The sequence below is a fragment of the Giraffa tippelskirchi genome, chromosome X, assembly GCF_054371585.1.
Source record: "Giraffa tippelskirchi isolate mGirTip1 chromosome X, T2T-mGirTip1v1.2.pri, whole genome shotgun sequence".
NCBI lineage: Eukaryota > Metazoa > Chordata > Mammalia > Artiodactyla > Giraffidae > Giraffa > Giraffa tippelskirchi.
In genome coordinates, this window is record NC_137289.1 from 134844042 (window position 1) to 134861973 (window position 17932).

General features: G+C 39.2%; 1 long non-coding RNA gene and 1 other non-coding gene across 2 annotated transcripts in view; both read left to right on the forward strand.

The window, feature by feature from the left end:
* The window catches only part of LOC145537167 (uncharacterized), a 966757-nt gene that overhangs the window by 851846 nt on the left and 96979 nt on the right, over positions 1–17932 (forward strand). The window contains exons 11-13 of the long non-coding RNA XR_014076245.1: positions 2319–2382; positions 7092–7290; positions 8719–8871. This is a non-coding gene — a long non-coding RNA (uncharacterized LOC145537167). The remainder of the gene's footprint in view (positions 1–2318; positions 2383–7091; positions 7291–8718; positions 8872–17932) is intronic.
* On the forward strand, positions 1605–1677 carry TRNAC-ACA (transfer RNA cysteine (anticodon ACA)). The gene has a single exon. It is a non-coding gene; the product is annotated as a tRNA-Cys (tRNA).

Consider the following 17932-nt stretch of genomic DNA (forward strand, 5'->3'; position numbering starts at 1 on the left):
TTTCCAGGCAAGAGTACTGGGTACATCCCTCTAGGTTTAACCAAAGTGTGAAAGAATCCCTTAAAGAACCAAGATCCATTTAGCTTTCATAGGGACAATATAATGCACAATTAGCAGTTTGACTTTTTTCATTGAATTGATCAGTTTGTATAAAGTGATTGGTTTAGCATTTTGTGGTCCACAAATAGACAATGAAAATCAGTGGAAACCAAGCTTAACTTAATTAATATTGATGGAGCCCTAAGAAACATAAAATTTGAGATTTACAGGGCCTTTAGAAATCTGTGTACTTAGGAAGAAAATGAGTTCCAGAAAATTAACCCCAAAATGCTCAACTTGTACACCAAAAGCGCTTGTGTTTATATGGCTACTTACACATAGACATTTTTCAAGATTCTTGACATTTATATCTTACTTACTGTAAAACAATTTATCATGAACTGTTTCAAATTTTTTTAAACTGAGGACATTAAAGTTATAAATAGGAGAATAAACTACCCATCAATCTACTGCTATTGGTTTTAGATTTATCATTCACATTTGGTGCATTCAAATATTCACATTATTTTAATCACAAAGTGCATAAAATTTAGCATTGTACTTTTAAACCCAGCATTATATACCTTTTCTATATTGCTATATAGTGTCTATGTTTTGTTTAATACATATAAAATATTCCATTGAGCAGTTATACCCTAATTTAATTAACAAGTCTCCTATTTTAGCTATTTGGGCTGTTTTTAATTTTCATTGTTATTTGAAAACTATATTAATGCAAGACTGTTCCAGATTTTGGATTATTTCCTCAGGCTAAAGTCCCAGAAGGAAAATTGCTATATCAAAGAATTTGAGTAATTTTATAGTTCTTAAAAAGCTAAAGCTGTTACATTGAATAAAGTGTAGGCTAATATTCAGAGTAGGAGTAATATAGAAGGATATCAGATTTTAGTATATACCTTACTAGCATTCATTTTTAAGAGATTTTACTAATTAAGTGGGTGAAAATGTTACCCGCTTTTAATTGAACATTTACTTGTTGAATTTTCTCTTTTGTGAATTATCTGTTCACATGTTTTTCCTGTCTATTTGCTGATCTTAGAGTTGATCCATTTTTTGGATCCTTTAGAGATGTTCACCCTCAGGTATTTCTTTTGCAAATATGTTTCCCAGATGCCATTATTTCTTTTATTCAGAATATATGGACTTACTTGTCCATCTTTTACTTTGTGACTGTTTCTCTCTCTTCTATACTTAGAAATTCAGCATACTCTGCAGTTCTTGATAAACGATCAATACAATTCAATTTCTTTCCATTTTATGTTTGCTAGATGTTGTTCCTTTATTTATATTAGAAGTTTATTTATATATAACTTTTCATTCATATTTAGTGTGAGGTATATGTTCATTTTATTGTCCAGTTGATGAGTTATCCCAATTTTATATATTGCCTATCTTTTCCTAGCCTTCTTTTCCTGTCTTAAAGATATGAAATGACTTTATATTTAAATATATATACAATATGTTCTATATATTTTAGTAGCTTTATTGACGTATACTTACACATAATACATGTTGCATACATGAAAAATACCACCATAATAACTTCCCTGGTGGCTCAGATGGTAAAAGCGTCTGCCTACAATGCAGGAGACCCTGGTTCGATCCCTGGGTTGGGAAGATCCCCTGGAGAAGGAAATGGCAACCCACTCCAGTATTCTTGCCTGGAAAATCCCATGGACAGAGGAGCCTGGTAGGCTACAGTCCATGGGGTCGCAAAGAGTCGGACAGGACTGAGCAATTTCACTTTCACTTTCTAATCAAAATAACAAATATTTTCATTACCCCCAGTTTTCTCTTGCCTTATTTTATGCTCTCCCTCTTTTCCTGCCTGCCCTTCATAGTCTCTTTCTACCAACCCCAGGCAACTACCAGCCACTATAGATTAGATCTCATTTTTTAGAATTCTATATATATTGCACCATAAAGAACCTGCCCCCTTTTGTTCTGGCTCATTTCACTTAACTTAAATACTTTGAGATTCATCCATATTATTGTGTGTTTCAATAGTTCATTCATTTTACTGCTGAGTAGCATTCCATTAGATGGATATACCCTAGATGGTTTATCCATTCTTCTGTTGATGTACATTGCTGCTGCTAAGTCACTTCAGTCGTGTCCAACTCTGTGCGACCCCACAGACGGCAGCCCACCAGGCTCCCCTGTCTCTGGGATTCTTCAAGCAAGAATACTGGAGTGGGTTGCTGTTTCCTTCTCCATGATGTACATTAGGTTCATTTCATTTTTCTTTTCTATTACAGATAAAACTGTTATGGTCATTGGTGTTCTAGTCTTTGTGTGGGCATATGCTTTCATTTCTCTCAGGTAAATATTTAAGAGTGGAATGGCTGAATCATATTGTCAGTGTGTGTCTAACTTTAAGAAACTGTCAAAGTGTTTTCCAAATCAGTTGTTTCATATTATATCCCTACCAGGCCTGTATGAAAGTTTCAGTTCTTTCATACTCTCACTAATATGTGATATGATTAGTCTTTTTAATTTTAGTCATTATTAGTGGGTGTATAACAATATCTCATTGTGGCTTTAATTTGCATTTCCCTAATAATTAGTAATGTTGAGCATCCTTTCATGTGCTTATTTGCCATCTGTGTACAAAAGTTGAGAATAGTAGTGTTCTCTTGATGAATTGACCCTGTTCTTATTATGAAATAATCATCTCTTTCCTTTGTAATATTATTTCCTTTGAAATCTTTGATAGTAACATAGCCACTCAAGTTTTGAGTAGTGTTAGCATGGTATACTTTCTCATTCCCTTACTGTTAACATCTGTCTTTATATGTACAGTATATTTCTTGTAGACTTTTGAATTTTTATCCACTGTAACAATCTCTGACTTTTATTTGGAACAATTAGAACTTTTTATTTTACCTAATTATTGATCCAGTTAGGTTGAAACATTTTATCTTACTTCTTGTTTTCTATTTGTCAAAACTATTCTTTGTCCTCTTTTCCCTCATTTTCTTCTTTCTTTTGGATTAATTGAATATTTTTATTCTATTTTATCTCCTTTGTTATGTTCTCTGGTGGCTCAGATGGTAAGGAATCTGCCGGAAATACAGGAGACCCAGGTTCAATCCCTGGGTCGGGAAGATTCCTTGGAGAAGAAAATGGCTACCCACTCCTCTATTCTTGCCTGGGTAATCCCATGAACAGAGAAGCCTGATGGGCTACAGTCCATGGGGTCACAGAGAGTCAGACATGATTGACCGACTACCACTTTGTTAGATTATTAGCTTATAACTCTGTTTTCTTATTTTAGTAATTACTTTTTTGTGGTGTTGGAGAAGACTCTTGAGAGTCCCTTGAACAGCAAGGAGATCCAACCAGTCCATCCTAAAGGAAATCAATCCTGAATATTCATTGGGAGGACTGATGCTGAAGCTGAAACTCCAATACTTTGGCCACCTGATGCGAAGAACTGACTCATTTGAAAAGACCCTGATGCTGGGAAAGATTGAAGGCAGGAGAAGGGGATGACAGAAGATGAGATGGTTGGATGGCATCACCGACTCAATGGACATCAGTTTGAGTAAACTCCGAGAGTTGGTGATGGACAGGGAGGCCTGGCGTGCTGCAGTCCATGGGGTCACAAAGAGTCGGACACGACTGAGCGACTGAACTGAACTGAACTTAGAGTTTATAATATAGATCTTTAACTTACCTCTGTTAAATTTCAACTGTATACCACTTGTGTAACTGTGCAAAACCTCACACATAGAATATAAAAACCTTACCATAGTATACTTAGATTTTCCCCCTCTAGGTCTGTGTGTGTTTCCATAATACATTGTTATCTTTAAAACAGTACTCTTTTTATTGTAGAAAATATGTGTAACATCAAATTAACTCCCTTAACCATTTTTTAAAATAATTTATTAATTTTGTATGTTTATTTTGGGCTGCACTGGATCTTTGTTGCTGCATAGACTTTCTCTATTTGTGGTGGGCAGGAGCTACTCTCTACTTGTGCACAGGCTTCTTATTGTGGTGGCTTCTCCTGTTGCAGAGCACAGGCTCTAGGATGCATGGGCTTCAGTAGATGAGGCATAGGGGCTCTAGAGTGTGGGCTCAATAGTTGTGGAGCATGGGCTTTGTTGCCCCGAGGCATGTGGAATCTTCCCAGAGCAGGGATCGTACCCATATCCCTTGCATTGGCAGGCAAGTTCTTAACCCCTGGACCACCAGAGAAATCCTTTCTTAACCATTTTAAGTGCACATTTCAGTGGCATTAAGTGCATTCATATTGTTGTGCAATACTCACCACTATCCATGTCCATGTCCAGAGCTTTTTTTTTTTAATCATCCCAAACTGAAACTCAATAGCTGTTAAGTAATAACTTCCCATTCCTTAAATTCTCAGACGCTAGTAACCACTATTCTATTTTCTGTCTGTAAATTTGACTACTCTAGAGTCCTCATGTAAGTGGAATCATACAATATTTGTCCTTTTTGTGTCTGGCTTATGTCACTGACGTTATCATACTCTTGTCAAGGTTCATCCACATTGTAGCATGTACCAGAATTTCCTTCCTTTCTAAGGCTGAATAATATCCCACTGTTTGTACATATTATATGATGTTTACCCATTCACCTAACAGTGGGCATTTGGGTTGTTTCTTTCTTTTGGTTATCGTGAATAATGCTGCTCTGAACATTGGTATATAAATACCTGTTTGAGTTCCTGCTTTCAATATCTTTGGGCATATACCTAGAAGTAGAGTTGTTGGATTACATGGCAATTCTATGAAAAAGTTAATCTGTTGAAAATATTTAAATACAAATTTAAATTATGATTTAAATTTTCAAATCTTCTATAGTCACCTATACAGTTAACATTTCTAGAGCTCTTTGTCCCTTTGTGAGGATTCCTATTTCCAAGTGTATATTTACAGATGTTAGCTATCTGTTCTCATGGTGGAACTATAGAATATAATTTTCAACTTCCAGAAAAAAAAATCATTTAAGATTAAAAATTGAATTCCAGGTCATCTAAAACATAACTTGGAGAGAACAATGAGAAAGTATTCAGTCTTTCCATCTGATAATATGTTACAGTTTGCCATTTTTTCAGGTCCTCTTTTCAACCTACAAATAAAATTTTGCATTTTTATTTAGTCAACTTCGATACATCTTATGTTTGTTTCTTCTGCTTTTAGGGCATTATATTTCTGTGAATGGGTCTTCTTAAAATTATGTTTCAGTTTTCTTTTTTATAAAGGTACATAGTACTACTGACTTCTGAGTATTTATCAGATACTGTTACCCTGATTAAACGTTCATTAATACTGGAGATCATTATTTTTAGCTGAATGCCTTGGATTTCTAAGAATATAATCAAGTCACCTCAAAAATAATAATTTTTATGTACTATTTTCTTTTACTCCAATTTCTTTGACACTACTTACTGCATTGATGAAATTTTCCAAAATGCTACTATGTAAACAGTTAACATAGATATTTTTTACTATTGTCCCTAAGTCTACAGGGACTTTCTCTAAGACTTCTGATAGTGACTATAATGATGACAAGTTTATGATAAGGACTATTAATTATATATAAATGGATAAACCTTCCATTCCTTTTTTAAAACTACCTTCAAGTGTTCAATTTTCATACATGCCTTCCTGCCACTATTGTATTATCAACATAATTATAGTAATGTATGTCCTTACATTCTATCATTCCTGCATTTGTGAGATAAGCCCTGCTTTACTGTAGTGAGTTATTCTTGTATTATATTATTGCAGTCCCTGTGTTTGTATCATCTTTAAGGTGTTAGTTAATGTGTACTATTCATTTCAGGTATTTTCAGCAAAGAAGCACAGAGCCTCCCACTACTCTAGAGCTGGTGTTCAGTGGGGGGAAATCCATAAGAAAAAAAATGTATGGTGACCTTATTAAACAGGAAAATACAAACTTTTTTTTTTTTTTTTTTGGCAGCATCTTTCTTACCATAGGCCTGTGTGCGTGCTTAGTCATGTCCTACTCTTTGTGACCCCCCTGGACTGTAGCCTGCCAGGCTCCTCTGTCTATGGGATTTCTCGGGCAAGAATACTGGAACAGGATGCCATTTCTTACTCCAGGGGATCTTACCAACCCAGGGATGAAACCTGCATTTCTTACTGGGAAGCCCAACATAGATTTAAGAAGTTAAATTCCCTAAAATTTTGGTGATTAACATAATTATGGTTGGAAAATAAAAAGTGTAGCTTAGAAAATAGGAAACAGGTAAAAATCATAGAAAATAGGTTTCTGCCCATCTTCTTGATGTCCTTACAGCCAAAACAAACAAACAAAAACCATTAAATCCATTTTTAGGCCAGTTACAGACTCCCCTGTGCAATCCCAATATCAATCTATCCATACGATCTTGTGAGGTGGGAAGCGGTGGTAAGGAATTGTTTTAAACTTTAGAATACATGTGTTAAAATGACTCTATGTGACCCCATGGACTGTAGCCTGCCATGCTACTCTGTCCATGGAATTCTCCAGACAAGAATATTGAGGGAGTTGCCATGCCCTCCTCCAGGAGATCTTGCCCACCCAGGAATCGAACCCGGGTCTCCTTCATTACAGGCAGATTCTTTACCATCTGAGCCACCAGGGAAGCCCACCTCAAAACTAAGGTTCATAAAAACAATGTTATTGAGAAATTTCCCTCAAAGTGAAAAGCGAAGCAATCCCATCTCTTAATTCACTATTGTCTTCCATGCTGTCCTATTCTTGGTAGCAGTTTATTGGAAACAGGAATTGTAGTTTTGGGTTTGTTTTTGTCTTCATATATGCGGAAGAGGTGGCTACTGAAGATCAACAAAATGGGAATTGAAACAGTATGGGAGCAAGTGAAGCAATGGAGAACAATCTTTCTTTGTCCTGTAAAATGAAATCAAGTGGGGAAAACATTATTTTTGTGCTGTAATTTTAACCAACTTTAACATTGAGCCGCTGTTCATGTTCCTATACTGATAATTCAGTAATGTCTTTTGTGTGTTTTGTTTTCTTTCATTTTTTAGAATCCACATGCAGTCCCTTTGGCAGTTGAAGTTACAAGGATAACATCTCTTTTGTTGACATAAAACATGGGAACTTCAGTTGCAGGATCTCATTATCTGATTACAGCTGTGACTTTGAAGTAATCTCTCTGAATGAGCATTTTTGGAAGAGTTGCTGCTCCCAGGCCAAGCCCACGGTTGTGGAAGAGGATTTGCAAAGGTATTCCTTAACCCTGCTCTTTCTCTTCTGGGTTTTTCCTGCTCTATTCCATTAGTGCTTCATTTAGTTTCTCATCAGGCCAGAAACTACAGTGAGATTGCTTTACCAAGTGGTCAGTGGGAGAGCAGCAGCAGATTGTACTGTGCAAAGTTCCACAGGGATCCTTGACACCATGTGGTGCTCAAGCCTATAAAATCCTCTTAAAGAGAAGTTTCATAATGACCTTGAGAAAATCGTCATGTTTCACCCACATCTTTGAAAAAGTATGAGACTGGAATCATACAAGACATGCAATGGAACCATACAATATGTGATCTTTTGTGTCTGGTTTCTTTCACTTAGCATAAAGTTTTCAAGGTTTATCCATGCCGTAGCATGTTATCAGTTTTTCATTCCTTTTGATGGCTGAATAATATTCATTCGTTTTGCTCATCCATTCATTAGTTTTCATTTGGATTGTTTCCATTTTTGCCTATAGTGAGTAATGTTATTATGAATATTTGTACAAATTTTTGTGTGGGCATGTTTTCAGTTCTCTTGGGTATATACCTAGGAGTAGAATTAGTGGGTCATGTGGTAACTTTATGATTAACTTTTAATGGCCAAACTGTTTTCAGTGGTGTGGTTGCACCATTTTACCTTCCCCCTGGGCATCAGAAAAGATGACTGAAAGGGTTCTCCATTCCCAAGCAAGAGGGAACCCTGATGGCCAGAAGGAACATAAGAACCACAGCACATGGCACAGAACAGGTAAGAAAACCAAACCGTCACCAGGGCACCACTGTAGCTAAAGGAAAGTGACCCACAGTACCTTTGGTCCCCTAGCAACCAGGAAGACAGGTGGCCTGAGGACCACCAGAACCATAGCATTGGATAGGTAGGAGTTTAGAGGGTCCCTCCAGGCACCATCAGGAGGAAATGATGTAAACAAAAGGAGCCGCAGTTTCCCAGCATGAAGGATCCCAGGAGTCCCAGGGGGCACGCAGGCTAGTGACCAGATGGGCCCCCAGGACCACGGGGAAGATGACCTAAAGTTCTCCTGGTTCTGCAGCAAAGGGGAAGGCCAGACCTGTAGCAGGTCCACAGGCTGATACAGGGAAGTCCTCCCCAAAGGCACCAGCGTGAAGACACAACTACAGGCAGAATGAACTAGTTTTATTGTTGTTGCTTTAATATATCACATAGGCAGACTTGTGACCAAAAGTATCCAGAAAACCCAGAGGGCAGGCAGGTTAGTGACTAGACAGGCATTCAGGACAGCTGTGCCCTGCAGGTAGTGAAAGTCACTTAGTCATGTCCGACTTTGAGACTCCATGGACTGTATAGTCCATGGAATTCTCGAGGCCAGAATACTGGAGTGGGTAGCCTTTCCCTTCTCCAGGGCATCTTCCCAACCCAGGGATTGAACCCAGGTCTCCCATATTGCAGGTGTATTCTTTACCAGCTGAGCCACAAGGGAGGCAGCTGCAAATGATCTCTGTTTATCAGTGACCAGGAAGGCCGATGGCTAGAAGGACAACTGGAAACATGGCACAAGGGCAGGCTGGTGGTCTGGTGGTTCTCCAGGGAGATCAAGGCAAGGTAAGACTCTGCATGAAAGGAACCACAGTTCCCCTGTATGCAGACAAATCTGTGGCCCAAGGAATTCCAGGAGGGAAGACTAGTCCACACCAAGCATCAGTGCACTGTAGGGCAGGTGGCCAAAAAGTGCACCCATTTCGCTAGCAAGGGAGAAGGCTGCTAAGTGTCAGAACTAAAGGTACCCTAGCACACCTGCAAACACTGGTTCTCTGGAGACACCAGTGTGAGGGCACGACAGTGGCTGATAGGACTCGGGTTTTCCCAGTATGCGGGGAAGCTTGAGGTCATAGGGATCTCTGAAACCTCAGGTAGTAGGTAGGTGGATAATAGGATGTCCCCCCTCCCACCACCCCCACAGGAAATCAGCGCACTGCAGGGAAAGAAGCCCCAAATGATCTCAATTCTTCAGCAACAAGACAAGCTGGTGGCCTAAAAGACATAGGAACCATAGCACATGGGCAGGCTGGTTCCCCAAGGTTGCCCCAGGGCACCATCACCAGCAAAAGGTGTAACCTTAGGTAGTTACAGTTTCCCAGTAAATAGGCAGGCATGCAGCCCAAAAGATCTCAGAAATCGCAGGGTATGGGCAGGTTGGTAACCACAGAAGCCCTCGGAGAATCGGTGTGATGTAGGGAAAGGGGCTGAATGTTTGCCCCTTTCCCCAGCAAGGGCAAGGAAGGTGAGCTTAAAAGCCATTGGGACCTAAGCACAAGGACAGGATGGTATCCAGATTGTTCTTCAGAAGCACCAGTGAGAGGATACTACGGTAGCCTACAGCAGCCATAGTTCCACAACTCGCAGGCAAACTTGAGGCTTAAAGGGTCGCAGAAACCTCAAAGGGAAAGTAGGCTAGTAACTAAACAGGCACTCCGGGGAATCAGTGCACCACAAGGAAGGGGACTGAAAGTGCTCTAAGTTCCCCAGAAAAATCAAAGACTGCCAGACTAGTATAGCTGGAACCTTAGTGTTAGGGTTAGTTGATACCGAGACAGTTACAGAAAGTACTGACATCAAGGTATTACGGTAGGTAAACAGAACCAAGTTTCTCCCAGAATACTATGGCCTAAAGTATCCTGAGAAACCCACTGCGTGGTTAGGTGCTGGGGAGAAAGTGGATAAAATTCTCCATTTCCCCAGCCAGCAGGGGCGGAGGGAAGGGAGTGGAGGAGTGAAGGGTAGGAGGACCACAGGAACATCAGCATGAGTGCCCAGAAGGTACCATTTGTTTACCACCTTAGTTCAGTTCAGTCTCTCAGTCGTGTCTGACTCTGCGACCCCATGAACTGCAGCAGGCTAGGCTTCCCTGTCCATCACCAACTCTCAGAGCTTCCTCAAACTGATATCCATTGAGTCAGTGATGCCATCCAACCATTTCATCCTTTGTGGTCCCCTTCTGTTCCTACCTTCAATCTTTCCCAGCATCAGATCCTTTTCTAATGAGTCAGTTCTTCGCATCAGATGGCAAAAGTATTGGACTTTCAGCATCAGTCCTTCCAATGAATATTCAAGGTTGATTTCCTTTAGGATGGACTGGTTGGATCTCCTTGCAGTCCAAGGGACTCTCAAGAGTCTTCTCCAACACCATAGTTCAAAAGCATCAAGTCTTCAGCACTCAGCTTTCTTGAAAGCAGAAAGCTTTCAAGCCTTCCTGCTTGCTGGGGGACCCATGGCACCTTGGTCACCCTCCCTTTCGATGTGGCCAAACCCTGGGAACCCTTCAGGGCACTTACCTGTGTACATGCTTGGTTATCTTTTTTTTCTCTCTCTCTCTCAAAGAAAGGTGAGCGCTGACTAAAAAGAAAAAAAAAAAAAAAAAGATAACCAGCATGCACACAGATAAGTGGCCTGTAGGGTTCCCAGGGCTTGGCCACTTCGAAAGGGAGGATGACGAAAAGTACCATGGGTTCCCCAGCAGGCAGGAAGGCTTGTATCCAGAAGGAACCCCAGATAGATCGTTTAAGTACCTTCTATTCAAAAAAATCATTATTTAACTATCTGAAAAAGCTTTTTCCTTCTCTCCAGGAGCCGATATTATGAAATGATACAAACTATGGTTTTTTTGAAAGCCATGTGGTTGCTAACTAATGCTCTAGGGAGTGTTTGTCACGCTTTAAAGTGCAGGTGAATCACCTGGACGGCTTGTTTGAAATTCTACTTTAGCAGGTCTGAGGCGGGTCCTGATATTCAACATAGGTAATGGCAAAAGCTGATCAGGTGATGCCAATGCTGATTGACCACTTGAATAGCAGAGACCTAGAGCTAGAGATCCATTCACCACATATGGTGAGTTAATATAATTACATTTAAATTTAAAATCTAGCTCTTCACTCTCACTAGGCACATCTCAAGTTCTTAGTAGACAGTTGTGGCTAGTGGCTACCATACTGCGCATCAAAGATACCGACCGCTTTCATCTTATGTGCATAGTTCTCCAAGGAATAAATGACCCTATATTGCTGGGCAATTCGAGGAAGTCTCTGTGAATTTTGTCTGGACCTGTAAGTAGGATTGCGATGGAAGAAACAGTCAGTGTGGAAATAAAATACTAGAAGGCAACTTTGTGCTTTGGCAATACAGGGGGTTCTGCGTTGAAAGATGCTTGGTATTAAAACTTGCCTGTGACATTTACAAGCTTTGTAATTCTGGGAGAGTTACCTTAACTTTCTCAGCCTTAGTTTGCCCAGTGTAAAAGTGTCTATGTTACAAAGTATGCATGAGATATATGTGCAAAAAACACGTGTAGTGTCTGTCCCAGCAGGTTTCCCAAACTTCCAGTCTGCCTTTAGCTTCTCACAGCTGGGCTCACTTGATCCCTGCCTGTGATCTCACCCCTGCCCTTGATTCCTGAGGTCAGAGTTAATATTTACTTAACTTCCCATTGTAGGGTTGTGAAATCCTGGAATTGATATGGAGTACCTTGAATGCCAAGGCTGACTGATAAGTTTCCATTCGGTAGCCAGTAAGGAAATTTTAGCATATTCCTGTGAAGGGTGAGCTGTCCTCTTGGAAGACTAACAGTAGCATTCAGCATAAACAAAATGTGATTAATATCTCAAGAGAAGGCAGGGGGTGAGAATAGAGAAGTTGATGGGACCAATGCAGTGGAGAGCCTTGCCTATCTTGTTAAGGAGACTATACTTGAGCCCATTGGCCATGGGAACTTGCTGAGAAGTTCTAATCAAGGACATATTCAGAGACAGACCATCTGGTTGAAGTGGGAGGAGATACTTGAAGAGAACTGTCTGTGAAGAAGTGAAAGCAGTGGTGAAAGAGAACTCTCTAGTGAGAGGTGATTATGGAGCCCTTCTGAGTGATGGCAAGAGTTGTGTGGCTGTCTGGGAACTTAAAAGGAATAAGATTAATTTAAATATAAGCCAAGACACCCTATTATTTGAGAAGGTGAGTGAAATGGTCATATTTCATTTCAAAAGTAATCAAAGACTGTCGCCAAGGCAGTTTCTTATATTAAGCTTGAATTGCATGAATTTCAAGCACGGGATTTTTCTGAAATTAACCAGTGACCCATCATTTGTTCTGTGTCTGTGCTACCTAACCATTATCATGATGAAAATCTTTCTTAGAATTAGTGTTCATAGTGATAGAAGATCACATTTCAGGGGAGGAGTGGGGGGAAGTACTCCATGAATGACACAGGAGCATATAGCATAAACAAGTTGACCTCTAGTTTTGCATGGATTATCTGCCACTGAGGGAAATGACAGCAGATATCTAATTCCTGTTGATCATTTCCCTGCTTTCTGAGCTGTTTGGTTTTCTCAAGTTTCCCCTCCTCCATGTACTTGAGTAGTCCTCCATGGTAATATGGGCTTCCCTGGTAACTCAGCTGGTAAAGAATTGCCTGCAATGCAGAAGACCCCTGTTGGATTCCTGTGTTGGGAAGATCCCCTGGAAAAGGGATAGGCTCCCCACTCCAGTATTCTTGGGCTTCCCTGATGGCCCAGTTGGTAAAGAATCCGCCTGCAATGCAGGAAACCTGGGTTCAATCCCTGGGTTGGGAAGATGTCCGGGAGAAGAGAACTGCTACCCATTCCAGTATTCTGGCCAGGAGAATTCCATGGGCTGTATAGTCCATGGCATCACAGAGTCAGACACCACTGAGCGACTTTCACTTTCACTTTCCATGGTACTATTGGCCTGAAATATTAGCCTGAAAGAAGTACCACTGAAAAGAAGACATAAAACTGTGAACAGCCTGCATTGTACTTCCAGTCATTAGCTGGAATTATCTACCTCGCCTCTCTTCTACGGTTGAAAACTGACTGGGCATTTCTTTCTGGCCAACTTCATCTTTTTTGTGATCCTTCCCTTCTCCCTTATTTCTGGGTGGAATCGTATCATATTGTAAGACACTATACCACTTAAAACAACAGGAAGAAATACAGTCCTCACTGTCAGTCAGGTTTTGGTTTTTTGGTTTTGTTTTGTTGTTAGTAATATAAAAACAAATGACTAATATTTTAAGGATTATTTGTTGTCTCAGCTTTAAAATAAACAGCTACACTATTTCTCTATCTCAAGTTCTTATATTTGGGGCCTATTCCAGTTTTATATCCAGGACTATTATTTGGAATTGAGCAGAAAAATGGAGGCAGTAGAATTTGATTTTGTTTTTTTTTTTTAATTTTATTGAAGTATAGTTGATTTACAATGTTGTGTTAATTTCTGCTGTTCAGCAACGTGATTCAGTTATGCATATGTATATATATATATATATATATATATATATATATATATGTTCTTTTTGCTATTCTTTTCCATTATAGTTTATCATAGGATATTGAATATAGTTCCCTGTGCTATGCAGTATGACCTTGTTTTTTATCCATCAGTTCATCCTAAACTCCAAATCCTTCCCTTCCCACCCCCCTCCCTCTTGGCAACCACAGGTCTGTTCTCTATGTCAGTGAGTCTGTTTCTGTTCATTTGTGTCATATTTTAGATTCCACACATAAGTGATATCATATTATGCTTGTCTTTTTCTGACTTCATTAAGTATGATAATCTCTGGGTCCATCCATGAGACATGTAATACCATTGCTGTATATGGTATTATTTCATTCTTTTTATGACTGAGTAATATTCCATTTTCTATATGTACCACATCTTCTTTATCTATTCATCTGTTAATGGGCATTTATTAATAGGTTGTTTCCATGTCTTGGCTATTGTAATAATGCTGCTGTGAACATAAGAGTGCATGTATCTTTTCAAACTACAGTTTTATCTGGGTATATGTTTAGGAGTGGGATTGCTGGATCATATGGAAACTCTAATTTTACTTTTTTGAGGAACCTCCATTCTGTTTTACATAGGGCTGCACCAATTTACATTCCGACCAGCTGTGTAAGAGGATTCCCTTTTCTCCACACCATCTCTCACATTATTATTTGTAGACTTTTTAATGATGACCATTCTGACTGGTATAAGGTGGTATCTCATTGTAATTTTGATTTTCATTTCTCTAATAATTAGCAGTGATGAGTATCTTTGTATGTGCATATTGGCCATCTGCATGTCCTCTTTGGAGAAATGTCTATTTAGGTGTTTTGCCAGTTTTTCATTTGGGTTTTTTGTTGTTGTTATTATATGAGCCATTTTGTTTATTTTGGAAATTAAGCCCTGTTGTTCCCATCACTTGCAAATATTTTTTTCCCAGTTCACAGGTTTTTTTGGTTTTGTTTATGGTTTCCTTTGCTGAGCAAAAGCTTATGAGTTTAACTAGGTCCCATTTATTTATTTTTGTTTTTTTATTTCTATTGCCTTGGGAGACTGACCTAAGAAAACATTGGTAAGATTTATGTCAGAGAATGTTTTGCTTATGATTTCTTCTAGGAGTTTTATGGTGCTATGTTTTATATTTAAGTCTTTAAGCCATTTTGAGTTTATTTTTGTGTATGGTCCAAAGGTGTGTTCTAACTTCACTGATTTGCACGTGGTTGTCCAACTTTCCCAACACCACTTGCTGAAGAGACTTTTACTCATTGTATATTCTTGTCTCCTTTTCAAAGATTAATTGACTGTAGGTGTGTGGGTTTTGGCTTAGTGGTAAAGGTGGTGCTAGTGGTAAAGAACCCACCTGCCAATGCAGGAGACATAATAGATGCGGGTTCAATTCCTGGGTTGGAAAGATCCTCTGGAGGAGGGCACTGCAACCCACTTCAGTATTCTTGCCTAGAGAATCCCATGGACAGAGGGACCTGGAGGGCTATAGTCCATGCAGTTGCAAAGAGTTGGACACAACTCAGCAATTAACACTACTACTGTGTGGGTTTATTCCTGGGTTCTCTATTGTGTTCCATTGATCCATATATCTGTTTTTGTGCTAATAGCATGCTGTTTTGATTACTATAGCTTTGTAGCATTGTCTGAAATCTAGAAGGATTATGGGAGGCATTAGAATTTGGACCCCAAGGTGAAACTATGTGCTGGTTTATATGAATTTTTAAATGACCAAGGAAATTTTTCAAAACTTTAGCTTCCAGCTTTTATACTTTCAAAGTTTATTTTCAGTCTCTCTCAAACCCTTAACTATTTATCACTTTCTCAGTATTATTAATGCGAGACATGCATTTCCATGAATATTGTATTTCCTATATGGTGCCGAAGCTCCTAGTTCACTTGTGTTCCACTGTAAAAGAAGAAAAAAATTTAAAAACTGCCTTTTGGAGATTACCATCTGTAAGCTAATTCTGAAGTTGTTAATGGCAAGAATCAGAGCAGTTCGCATGTGTTTTAAAATACACAGTTGAAGGTTTGAGATGATCTCTCCCACTCATTTGTGAGAGCCGTGTGACATAGCAGTGTGTTCTTTCTAGGGGGTGCCAGCAAAGACTTGTATTTCAGTTGCTTTAACTGGATTTGGAGCATTTTTAGAGAGTGTAGATTAACTCACAAACACAAAGCAAATCTGTGCTACTTGATTTGTTATAAAACCATAACACGTTTTCCATTGATTTCCAGACTAGCCACAAACATTCTTCAGACTTCCCCTCATTCCTGAGCTTGAAAAAACTTGAATAGAAAAGCAGTTGTGATGCCTGTCTTTTCCAGAAATTCTGATTCCAAGTGCCCATGGAAGAAATGACAAGGAAAGAGTTTGTGTTTCTAGAATAATACACTTCTAGAAAAGGTACAGATATTCTGAAACAATCCTGTACCAACTTTGCAACAATCTGTTAATCGGCAAATATTTTCCATAGCCTATAAAATATCCTGAAAGAACATTTATACCCTTAATCATGTCCCACATAAAACACAACAAATGTCTGGAAAAGCCAAGAACTAAAATATTATTGTATAGTAAGGGTTTTCATTTCTTTTTTTAAATTAAAATTTTACCTTTCTGTAATCTAAGTTCCTTAGTATTTATTCTTACTTTTGTTTCAAGCCCCAGAGAATCTGTGCAATTATTATTATTTTTTTTAGCTATTTGCAAAGGAAAAAAAAAAATCTCGCTAGCACTGGGTAAATTAGCAGTAGCACCACAAACAAAACAGGTTATTTATTTTACTTTTTCAGTCTGTCTGCCCTCCTTAAAGCAAGTTGCAGGGATCTTAACTAGGAGTGCTCCCAAGATGACATATCAAGATTTTTACATGTTAGGATTTCAAGGAACAGAACAGGCAAACATTTAAAGCTAAAGATGCCACACAGAACGAAGATGGTGTGTTCCAACAGAGCTTTGTCATTGTTGAGTTCTAGATTTGACAGTCATTAATTTGCTATTAATAAATGTTATTGTAAGGGAGACTCACTTCACCTGCCTCAGAAAGTTTGTTCTTTAGACATCCATTGCTTTAAGCAGCCTGTCAAACTGATTCCGGCATTCAAGGCATTCAAGAAAGAGATGTAGTTAAATCTTTTCAATAGACTGGCTAAGCGTTCATCTGCTACCACTGATAGATACAGTTGGGGAGTTGCTGTGGCTTCTCTCCCCTCTCCCTTAATACATTTTGTAATGACCTTCAATGCTTTAAATGCCCATCAGCCCATGGTAGAATTAGTGTTACTTGGAAATGAAAGACACTTCTCAGTTTAGATGAATAAAGAAAATTCATCTCAATAAACTAGCCAAAGAGTTTTTCCTAACACTAACAGTGTGTGGCATATAGGACATATATAGGTTGGTATATATATTATTGCTTTACATTTGAGGTTAATATACAATGGAAATGCAAAGACTAGATTATCTGTCAAAGTAAGTAACTATAGATTGCTTTCCCTTGATTTTTTGGTCAGGCATTGAAGATTAAGTGGAAATAGAAACTTCAGTTCAGATTTGGGGGTAGTGGTGGGAACTCGCACAGTATGACACCAACTCAGTGCTCTGTCTCCAGCTCTGTGTTTAGATCCTCTACCTTCTGGACCCTACAGGGCTCACCTGTGTGCGAATGCCACCTCTTCTCACTAGCTCCCCTGTTTCTCTTTCTCTCAACACACCCTCAGTTTCCTTTAGCTCTCTCATACATCCTTGACCTTCCTACCTCAGGGAAGACAGAATAAATTCCAGGACTGTGTGTCTTACTATAAATGTGTGGGAAAGGCTGGACTGAGCACAAACAAAGGTCACCTTGCGGCTGCCCTGCTTGATCTGTGCCCTTTTGTGAAGAGTAATAGTAAATATATCAGCTCCTAGCCTTGAGGTAGCTCTAAATACCAGATTCATGGAGAAATCCAGTGGGAAAACACTGTCTCTATAAAGGGTTTCTCAGGCTTTATCCTACTAAAGTCAGCTCTTTTGCCTTGGGAAAAATGGCTTTTTCATTTATGTGTGAAAGTTGTTCTCCCATAAATGGAAAAGCATCCTAAAATGCTGGCAGTGCCCCCATATAAAGGGTTCTCCATCAGCTCAGTTCTTCTGACTATCCTGTTGAGTTGCTTAGCCTCTGTGCTTCTAAAACATACTGTGAGATAGCTGCTAAAATGAAGCATTTGTTGTGGAGAGCTGTGAGTGGTACAGTAAAGACTTACTCCAACGTGCAGTACAAGGAAAACACTGGCTTCTGAAACTAGGACATACTGAGTAGTTACAGTGGTGTGC